Here is a 10,312-nt window from a genome sequence, read left to right as displayed (position 1 = left end):
TCCACACAGGTTTAATCGGCTATTTCCTGATATTCTTCAATGCGTTCTGATATTGACTGGTAATTGTGTTTGATACTTTCTTAGACTATTTCTGCCTCTGGCTGATGTGTATTTTCTTTCCAAACTCCACCAGAGCCTATGATTACACAGCATCCTATCTGTGGAAAACGGCAGTGCAGGGATAGGGAAGAAAACTATAGGCATCCAAAGGAGCCCGGCTAGCTCAGTCGGTAGAGCATGAGACTCTTAATCTCAGGGTCGTGGGTGCGAGCCCCACGTTGGGCGAAAACAACTAAAATTTTAATGCTTTTTGACCAAAAAAATAGAAATTGAAAGTCTCTTTAAATATTTGCAATATTTTTATTGTTAACATGCAATATATGAATGCATGTCTGGATGATGTGTAATGGGGCAATACCACACCTTAATGTATTCACTGTAAAAGAAAAAGTATGTATCATCTTACTATAAAATAAAGTGGAGAAAACACAAATAAGACTTTTTTCCACACAGGTTTAATCGGCTATTTCCTGATATTCTTCAATGCGTTCTGATATTGACTGGTAATTGTGTTTGATACTTTCTTAGACTATTTCTGCCTCTGGCTGATGTGTATTTTCTTTCCAAACTCCACCAGAGCCTATGATTACACAGCATCCTATCTGTGGAAAACGGCAGTGCAGGGATAGGGAAGAAAACTATAGGTATCCAAAGGAGCCCGGCTAGCTCAGTCGGTAGAGCATGAGACTCTTAATCTCAGGGTCATGGGTTTGAGCCCCACGTTGGGCGAAAACAACTAAAATTGTAGTACTTTTTGACCAAAAAAATAGAAATTGAAAGTCTCTTTACAATATTTGCAATATTTTGATTGTTAACATGCAATATATGAATGCATGTCTGGATGATGTGTAATGGGGCAATACCACACCTTAATGTATTCACTGTAAAAGAAAAAGTATGTATCATCTTACTATAAAATAAAGTGGAGAAAACACAAATAAGACTTTTTTCCACACAGGTTTAATCGGCTATTTCCTGATATTCTTCAATGCGTTCTGATATTGACTGGTAATTGTGTTTGATACTTTCTTAGACTATTTCTGCCTCTGGCTGATGTGTATTTTCTTTCCAAACTCCACCAGAGCCTATGATTACACAGCATCCTATCTGTGGAAAACGGCAGTGCAGGGATAGGGAAGAAAACTATAGGCATCCAAAAGAGCCCGGCTAGCTCAGTTGGTAGCGCATGAGACTCTTAATCTCAGGGTCGTGGGTTCGAGCCCCACGTTGGGTGAAAACAACTAAAATTGTAGTACTTTTTGACCAAAAAAATACATCCTATCTGTGGAAAACGGCAGTGCAGGGATAGGGAAGAAAACTATAGGCATCCAAAAGAGCCCGGCTAGCTCAGTCGGTAGAGCATGAGACTCTTAATCTCAGGGTCGTGGGTTCGAGCCCCACGTTGGGCGAAAACAACTAAAATTGTAGTGCTTTTTGACCAAAAAAATACATCCTATCTGTGGAAAGCGGCAGTGCAGGGATAGGGAAGAAAACGTTGGGCGAAAACAACTAAAATTTTAGTGCTTTTTGACCAAAAAAATAGAAATTGAAAGTCTCTTTACAATATTTGCAATATTTTCATTGTTAACATGCAATATATGAATGCATGTCTGGATGATGTGTAATGGGGCAATACCACACCTTAATGTATTCACTGTAAAAGAAAAAGTATGTATCATCTTACTATAAAATAAAGTGGAGAAAACACAAATAAGACTTTTTTCCACACAGGTTTAATCGGCTATTTCCTGATATTCTTCAATGCGTTCTGATATTGACTGGTAATTGTGTTTGATACTTTCTTAGACTATTTCTGCCTCTGGCTGATGTGTATTTTCTTTCCAAACTCCACCAGAGCCTATGATTACACAGCATCCTATCTGTGGAAAGCGGCAGTGCAGGGATAGGGAAGAAAACTATAGGCATCCAAAGGAGCCCGGCTAGCTCAGTCGGTCGAGCATGAGACTCTTAATCTCAGGGTAGTGGGTTCGAGCCCCACGTTGGGCGAAAACAACTAAAATTGTAGTGCTTTTTGACCAAAAAAATAGAAATTGAAAGTCTCTTTGCAATATTTTCATTGTTAAAATGCAATATATGAATGCATGTCTGGATGATGTGTAATGGGGCAATACCATACCTTAATGTATTCACTGTAAAAGAAAAAGTATGCATCATCTTACTATAAAATAAAGTGGAGAAAACACAAATAAGACTTTTTTCCACACAGGTTTAATCGGCTATTTCCTGATATTCTTCAATGCGTTCTGATATTGACTGGTAATTGTGTTTGATACTTTCTTAGACTATTTCTGCCTCTGGCTGATGTGTATTTTCTTTCCAAACTCCACCAGAGCCTATGATTACACAGCATCCTATCTGTGGAAAACGGCAGTGCAGGGATAGGGAAGAAAACTATAGGCATCCAAAGGAACCCGGCTAGCTCAGTCGGTAGAGCATGAGACTCTTAATCTCAGGGTCGTGGGGGCGAGCCCCACGTTGGGCGAAAACAACTAAAATTTTAATGCTTTTTGACCAAAAAAATAGAAATTGAAAGTCTCTTTACAATATTTGCAATATGTTGATTGTTAACATGCAATATATGAATGCATGTCTGGATGATGTGTAATGGGGAAATACCACACCTTAATGTATTCACTGTAAAAGAAAAAGTATGTATCATCTTACTATAAAATAAAGTGGAGAAAACACAAATAAGACTTTTTTCCACACAGGTTTAATCGGCTATTTCCTGATATTCTTCAATGCGTTCTGATATTGACTGGTAATTGTGTTTGATACTTTCTTAGACTATTTCTGCCTCTGGCTGATGTGTATTTTCTTTCCAAACTCCACCAGAGCCTATGATTACACAGCATCCTATCTGTGGAAAACGGCAGTGCAGGGATAGGGAAGAAAACTATAGGTATCCAAAGGAGCCCGGCTAGCTTAGTCGGTAGAGCATGAGACTCTTAATCTCAGGGTCGTGGGTTCAAGCCACACGTTGGGCGAAAACAACTAAAATTGTAGGACTTTTTGACCAAAAAAATACATCCTATCTGTGGAAAACGGCAGTGCAGGGATAGGGAAGAAAACTATAGGTATCCAAAGGAGCCCGGCTAGCTCAGTCGGTAGAGCATGAGACTCTTAATCTCAGGGTCGTGGGTTCGAGCCTCACGTTGGGCGAACACAACTATAATTTTAGTGCTTTTTGACAAAAAAAATAGAAATTGAAAGTCTCTTTACAATATTTGCAATATTTTGATTGTTAACATGCAATATATGAATGCATGTCTGGATGATGTGTAATGGGGCAATACCACACCTTAATGTATTCACTGTAAAAGAAAAAGTATGTATCATCTTACTATAAAATAAAGTGGAGAAAACACAAATAAGACTTTTTTCCACACAGGTTTAATCGGCTATTTCCTGATATTCTTCAATGCGTTCTGATATTGACTGGTAATTGTGTTTGATACTTTCTTAGACTATTTTTGCCTCTGGCTGATGTGTATTTTCTTTCCAAACTCCACCAGAGCCTATGATTACACAGCATCCTATCTGTGGAAAACGGCAGTGCAGGAATAGGGAAGAAAACTATAGGCATCCAAAGGAGCCTGGCTAGCTCAGTCGGTAGAGCATGAGACTCTTAATCTCAGGGTCGTGGGTTCGAGCCCCACGTTGGGCAAAAACAACTAAAATTGTAGTACTTTTTGACCAAAAAAATACATCCTATCTGTGGAAAACGGCAGTGCAGGGATAGGCAAGAAAACTATAGGCATCCAAAAGAGCCCGGCTAGCTCAGTCAGTAGAGCATGAGACTCTTAATCTCAGGGTCGTGGGTTCGAGCCCCACGTTGGGCGAAAGCAACTAAAATTGTAGTGCTTTTTGACCAAAAAAATACATCCTATCTGTGGAAACCGGCAGTGCAGGGATAGGGAAGAAAACTATGGGCATCCAAAGGAGCCCGGCTTGCTCAGTCGGTAGCGCATGAGACTCTTAATCTCAGGGTCGTGGGTTCGAGCCCCACGTTGGGCAAAAACAACTAAAATTTTAGTGCTTTTTGACCAAAAAAATAGAAATTGAAAGTCTCTTTACAATATTTGCAATATTTTGATTGTTAAAATGCAATATATGAATGCATGTCTGGATGATGTGTAATGGGGCAATACCACACCTTAATGTATTCACTGTAAAAGAAAAAGTATGTATCATATTACTATAAAATAAAGTGGAGAAAACACAAATAAGACTTTTTTCCACACAGGTTTAATCTGCTATTTCCTGATATTCTTCAATGCGTTCTGATATTGACTGGTAATTGTGTTTGATACTTTCTTAGACTATTTCTGCCTCTGGCTGATGTGTATTTTCTTTCCAAACTCCACCAGAGCCTATGATTACACAGCATCCTATCTGTGGAAAACGGCAGTGCAGGGATAGGGAAGAAAACTATAGGCATCCAAAGGAGCCCGGCTAGCTCAGTCGGTAGAGCATGAGACTCTTAATCTCAGGGTTGTGGGTTCGAGCCCCATGTTGGGCGAAAACAACTAAAATTGTAGTGCTTTTTGACCAAAAAAATACATCCTATCTGTGGAAACCGGCAGTGCAGGGATAGGGAAGAAAACTATGGTCATCCAAAGGAGCCTGGCTTGCTCAGTCGGTAGCGCATGAGACTCTTAATCTCAGGGTCGTGGGTTCGAGCCCCATGTTGGGCGAAAACAACTAAAATTGTAGTGCTTTTTGACCAAAAAAATACATCCTATCTGTGGAAACCGGCAGTGCAGGGATAGGGAAGAAAACTATGGGCATCCAAAGGAGCCTGGCTTGCTCAGTCGGTAGCGCATGAGACTCTTAATCTCAGGGTCGTGGGTTCGAGCCCCACGTTGGGCGAAAACAACTAAAATTTTAGTGCTTTTTGACCAAAAAAATAGAAATTGAAAGTCTCTTTACAATATTTGCAATATTTTGATTGTTAACATGCAATATATGAATGCATGTCTGGATGATGTGTAATGGGGCAATACCACACCTTAATGTATTCACTGTAAAAGAAAAAGTATGTATCATCTTACTATAAAATAAAGTGGAGAAAACACAAATAAGACTTTTTTCCACACAGGTTTAATCGGCTATTTCCTGATATTCTTCAATGCGTTCTGATATTGACTGGTAATTGTGTTTGATACTTTCTTAGACTATTTCTGCCTCTGGCTGATGTGTATTTTCTTTCCAAACTCCACCAGAGCCTATGATTACACAGCATCCTATCTGTGGAAAACGGCAGTGCAGGGATAGGGAAGAAAACTATAGGCATCCAAAAGAGCCCGGCTAGCTCAGTCGGTAGAACATGAGACTCTTAATCTCAGGGTTGTGGGTTCGAGCCCCATGTTGGGCGAAAACAACTAAAATTGTAGTGCTTTTTGACCAAAAAAATACATCCTATCTGTGGAAACCGGCAGTGCAGGGATAGGGAAGAAAACTATAGCCATCCAAAGGAGCCCGGCTAGCTCAGTCGGTAGAGCATGAGACTCTTAATCTCAGGGTTGTGGGTTCGAGCCCCATGTTGGGCGAAAACAACTAAAATTGTAGTGCTTTTTGACCAAAAAAATACATCCTATCTGTGGAAACCGGCAGTGCAGGGATAGGGAAGAAAACTATGGGCATCCAAAGGAGCCTGGCTTGCTCAGTCGGTAGCGCATGAGACTCTTAATCTCAGGGTCGTGGGTTCGAGCCCCATGTTGGGCGAAAACAACTAAAATTGTAGTGCTTTTTGACCAAAAAAATACATCCTATCTGTGGAAAACGGCAGTGCAGGGATAGGGAAGAAAACTATAGGCATCCAAAGGAGCCCGGCTAGCTCAGTCGGTAGAGCATGAGACTCTTAATCTCAGGATCGTGGGTGCGAGCCCCATGTTGGGCGAAAACAACTAAAATTTTAATGCTTTTTGACCAAAAAAATAGAAATTGAAAGTCTCTTTACAATATTTGCAATATTTTGATTGTTAACATGCAATATATGAATGCATGTCTGGATGATGTGTAATGGGGCAATACCACACCTTAATGTATTCACTGTAAAAGAAAAAGTATGTATCATCTTACTATAAAATAAAGTGGAGAAAACACAAATAAGACTTTTTTCCACACAGGTTTAATCGGCTATTTCCTGATATTCTTCAATGCGTTCTGATATTGACTGGTAATTGTGTTTGATACTTTCTTAGACTATTTCTGCCTCTGGCTGATGTGTATTTTCTTTCCAAACTCCACCAGAGCCTATGATTACACAGCATCCTATCTGTGGAAAACGGCAGTGCAGGGATAGGGAAGAAAACTATAGGCATCCAAAGGAACCCGGCTAGCTCAGTCGGTAGAGCATGAGACTCTTAATCTCAGGGTCGTGGGGGCGAGCCCCACGTTGGGCGAAAACAACTAAAATTTTAATGCTTTTTGACCAAAAAAATAGAAATTGAAAGTCTCTTTACAATATTTGCAATATGTTGATTGTTAACATGCAATATATGAATGCATGTCTGGATGATGTGTAATGGGGAAATACCACACCTTAATGTATTCACTGTAAAAGAAAAAGTATGTATCATCTTACTATAAAATAAAGTGGAGAAAACACAAATAAGACTTTTTTCCACACAGGTTTAATCGGCTATTTCCTGATATTCTTCAATGCGTTCTGATATTGACTGGTAATTGTGTTTGATACTTTCTTAGACTATTTCTGCCTCTGGCTGATGTGTATTTTCTTTCCAAACTCCACCAGAGCCTATGATTACACAGCATCCTATCTGTGGAAAACGGCAGTGCAGGGATAGGGAAGAAAACTATAGGTATCCAAAGGAGCCCGGCTAGCTTAGTCGGTAGAGCATGAGACTCTTAATCTCAGGGTCGTGGGTTCAAGCCACACGTTGGGCGAAAACAACTAAAATTGTAGGACTTTTTGACCAAAAAAATACATCCTATCTGTGGAAAACGGCAGTGCAGGGATAGGGAAGAAAACTATAGGTATCCAAAGGAGCCCGGCTAGCTCAGTCGGTAGAGCATGAGACTCTTAATCTCAGGGTCGTGGGTTCGAGCCTCACGTTGGGCGAACACAACTATAATTTTAGTGCTTTTTGACAAAAAAAATAGAAATTGAAAGTCTCTTTACAATATTTGCAATATTTTGATTGTTAACATGCAATATATGAATGCATGTCTGGATGATGTGTAATGGGGCAATACCACACCTTAATGTATTCACTGTAAAAGAAAAAGTATGTATCATCTTACTATAAAATAAAGTGGAGAAAACACAAATAAGACTTTTTTCCACACAGGTTTAATCGGCTATTTCCTGATATTCTTCAATGCGTTCTGATATTGACTGGTAATTGTGTTTGATACTTTCTTAGACTATTTTTGCCTCTGGCTGATGTGTATTTTCTTTCCAAACTCCACCAGAGCCTATGATTACACAGCATCCTATCTGTGGAAAACGGCAGTGCAGGAATAGGGAAGAAAACTATAGGCATCCAAAGGAGCCTGGCTAGCTCAGTCGGTAGAGCATGAGACTCTTAATCTCAGGGTCGTGGGTTCGAGCCCCACGTTGGGCAAAAACAACTAAAATTGTAGTACTTTTTGACCAAAAAAATACATCCTATCTGTGGAAAACGGCAGTGCAGGGATAGGCAAGAAAACTATAGGCATCCAAAAGAGCCCGGCTAGCTCAGTCAGTAGAGCATGAGACTCTTAATCTCAGGGTCGTGGGTTCGAGCCCCACGTTGGGCGAAAGCAACTAAAATTGTAGTGCTTTTTGACCAAAAAAATACATCCTATCTGTGGAAACCGGCAGTGCAGGGATAGGGAAGAAAACTATGGGCATCCAAAGGAGCCCGGCTTGCTCAGTCGGTAGCGCATGAGACTCTTAATCTCAGGGTCGTGGGTTCGAGCCCCACGTTGGGCAAAAACAACTAAAATTTTAGTGCTTTTTGACCAAAAAAATAGAAATTGAAAGTCTCTTTACAATATTTGCAATATTTTGATTGTTAAAATGCAATATATGAATGCATGTCTGGATGATGTGTAATGGGGCAATACCACACCTTAATGTATTCACTGTAAAAGAAAAAGTATGTATCATATTACTATAAAATAAAGTGGAGAAAACACAAATAAGACTTTTTTCCACACAGGTTTAATCTGCTATTTCCTGATATTCTTCAATGCGTTCTGATATTGACTGGTAATTGTGTTTGATACTTTCTTAGACTATTTCTGCCTCTGGCTGATGTGTATTTTCTTTCCAAACTCCACCAGAGCCTATGATTACACAGCATCCTATCTGTGGAAAACGGCAGTGCAGGGATAGGGAAGAAAACTATAGGCATCCAAAGGAGCCCGGCTAGCTCAGTCGGTAGAGCATGAGACTCTTAATCTCAGGGTTGTGGGTTCGAGCCCCATGTTGGGCGAAAACAACTAAAATTGTAGTGCTTTTTGACCAAAAAAATACATCCTATCTGTGGAAACCGGCAGTGCAGGGATAGGGAAGAAAACTATGGTCATCCAAAGGAGCCTGGCTTGCTCAGTCGGTAGCGCATGAGACTCTTAATCTCAGGGTCGTGGGTTCGAGCCCCATGTTGGGCGAAAACAACTAAAATTGTAGTGCTTTTTGACCAAAAAAATACATCCTATCTGTGGAAACCGGCAGTGCAGGGATAGGGAAGAAAACTATGGGCATCCAAAGGAGCCTGGCTTGCTCAGTCGGTAGCGCATGAGACTCTTAATCTCAGGGTCGTGGGTTCGAGCCCCACGTTGGGCGAAAACAACTAAAATTTTAGTGCTTTTTGACCAAAAAAATAGAAATTGAAAGTCTCTTTACAATATTTGCAATATTTTGATTGTTAACATGCAATATATGAATGCATGTCTGGATGATGTGTAATGGGGCAATACCACACCTTAATGTATTCACTGTAAAAGAAAAAGTATGTATCATCTTACTATAAAATAAAGTGGAGAAAACACAAATAAGACTTTTTTCCACACAGGTTTAATCGGCTATTTCCTGATATTCTTCAATGCGTTCTGATATTGACTGGTAATTGTGTTTGATACTTTCTTAGACTATTTCTGCCTCTGGCTGATGTGTATTTTCTTTCCAAACTCCACCAGAGCCTATGATTACACAGCATCCTATCTGTGGAAAACGGCAGTGCAGGGATAGGGAAGAAAACTATAGGCATCCAAAAGAGCCCGGCTAGCTCAGTCGGTAGAACATGAGACTCTTAATCTCAGGGTTGTGGGTTCGAGCCCCATGTTGGGCGAAAACAACTAAAATTGTAGTGCTTTTTGACCAAAAAAATACATCCTATCTGTGGAAACCGGCAGTGCAGGGATAGGGAAGAAAACTATAGCCATCCAAAGGAGCCCGGCTAGCTCAGTCGGTAGAGCATGAGACTCTTAATCTCAGGGTTGTGGGTTCGAGCCCCATGTTGGGCGAAAACAACTAAAATTGTAGTGCTTTTTGACCAAAAAAATACATCCTATCTGTGGAAACCGGCAGTGCAGGGATAGGGAAGAAAACTATGGGCATCCAAAGGAGCCTGGCTTGCTCAGTCGGTAGCGCATGAGACTCTTAATCTCAGGGTCGTGGGTTCGAGCCCCATGTTGGGCGAAAACAACTAAAATTGTAGTACTTTTTGACCAAAAAAATACATCCTATCTGTGGAAAACGGCAGTGCAGGGATAGGGAAGAAAACTATAGGCATCCAAAGGAGCCCGGCTAGCTCAGTCGGTAGAGCATGAGACTCTTAATCTCAGGATCGTGGGTGCGAGCCCCATGTTGGGCGAAAACAACTAAAATTTTAATGCTTTTTGACCAAAAAAATAGAAATTGAAAGTCTCTTTACAATATTTGCAATATTTTGATTGTTAACATGCAATATATGAATGCATGTCTGGATGATGTGTAATGGGGCAATACCACACCTTAATGTATTCACTGTAAAAGAAAAAGTATGTATCATCTTACTATAAAATAAAGTGGAGAAAACACAAATAAGACTTTTTTCCACACAGGTTTAATCGGCTATTTCCTGATATTCTTCAATGCGTTCTGATATTGACTGGTAATTGTGTTTGATACTTTCTTAGACTATTTCTGCCTCTGGCTGATGTGTATTTTCTTTCCAAACTCCACCAGAGCCTATGATTACACAGCATCCTATCTGTGGAAAACGGCAGTGCAGGGATA

This window comes from Ambystoma mexicanum, chromosome 4q (genome assembly GCF_040938575.1).
Source record: "Ambystoma mexicanum isolate Mex_15411 chromosome 4q, UKY_AmexF1_1, whole genome shotgun sequence".
Classification (NCBI taxonomy): domain Eukaryota; kingdom Metazoa; phylum Chordata; class Amphibia; order Caudata; family Ambystomatidae; genus Ambystoma; species Ambystoma mexicanum.
The sequence above is the reverse complement of the archived record's forward strand: the minus strand, read 5'-3'. Positions refer to the sequence as shown.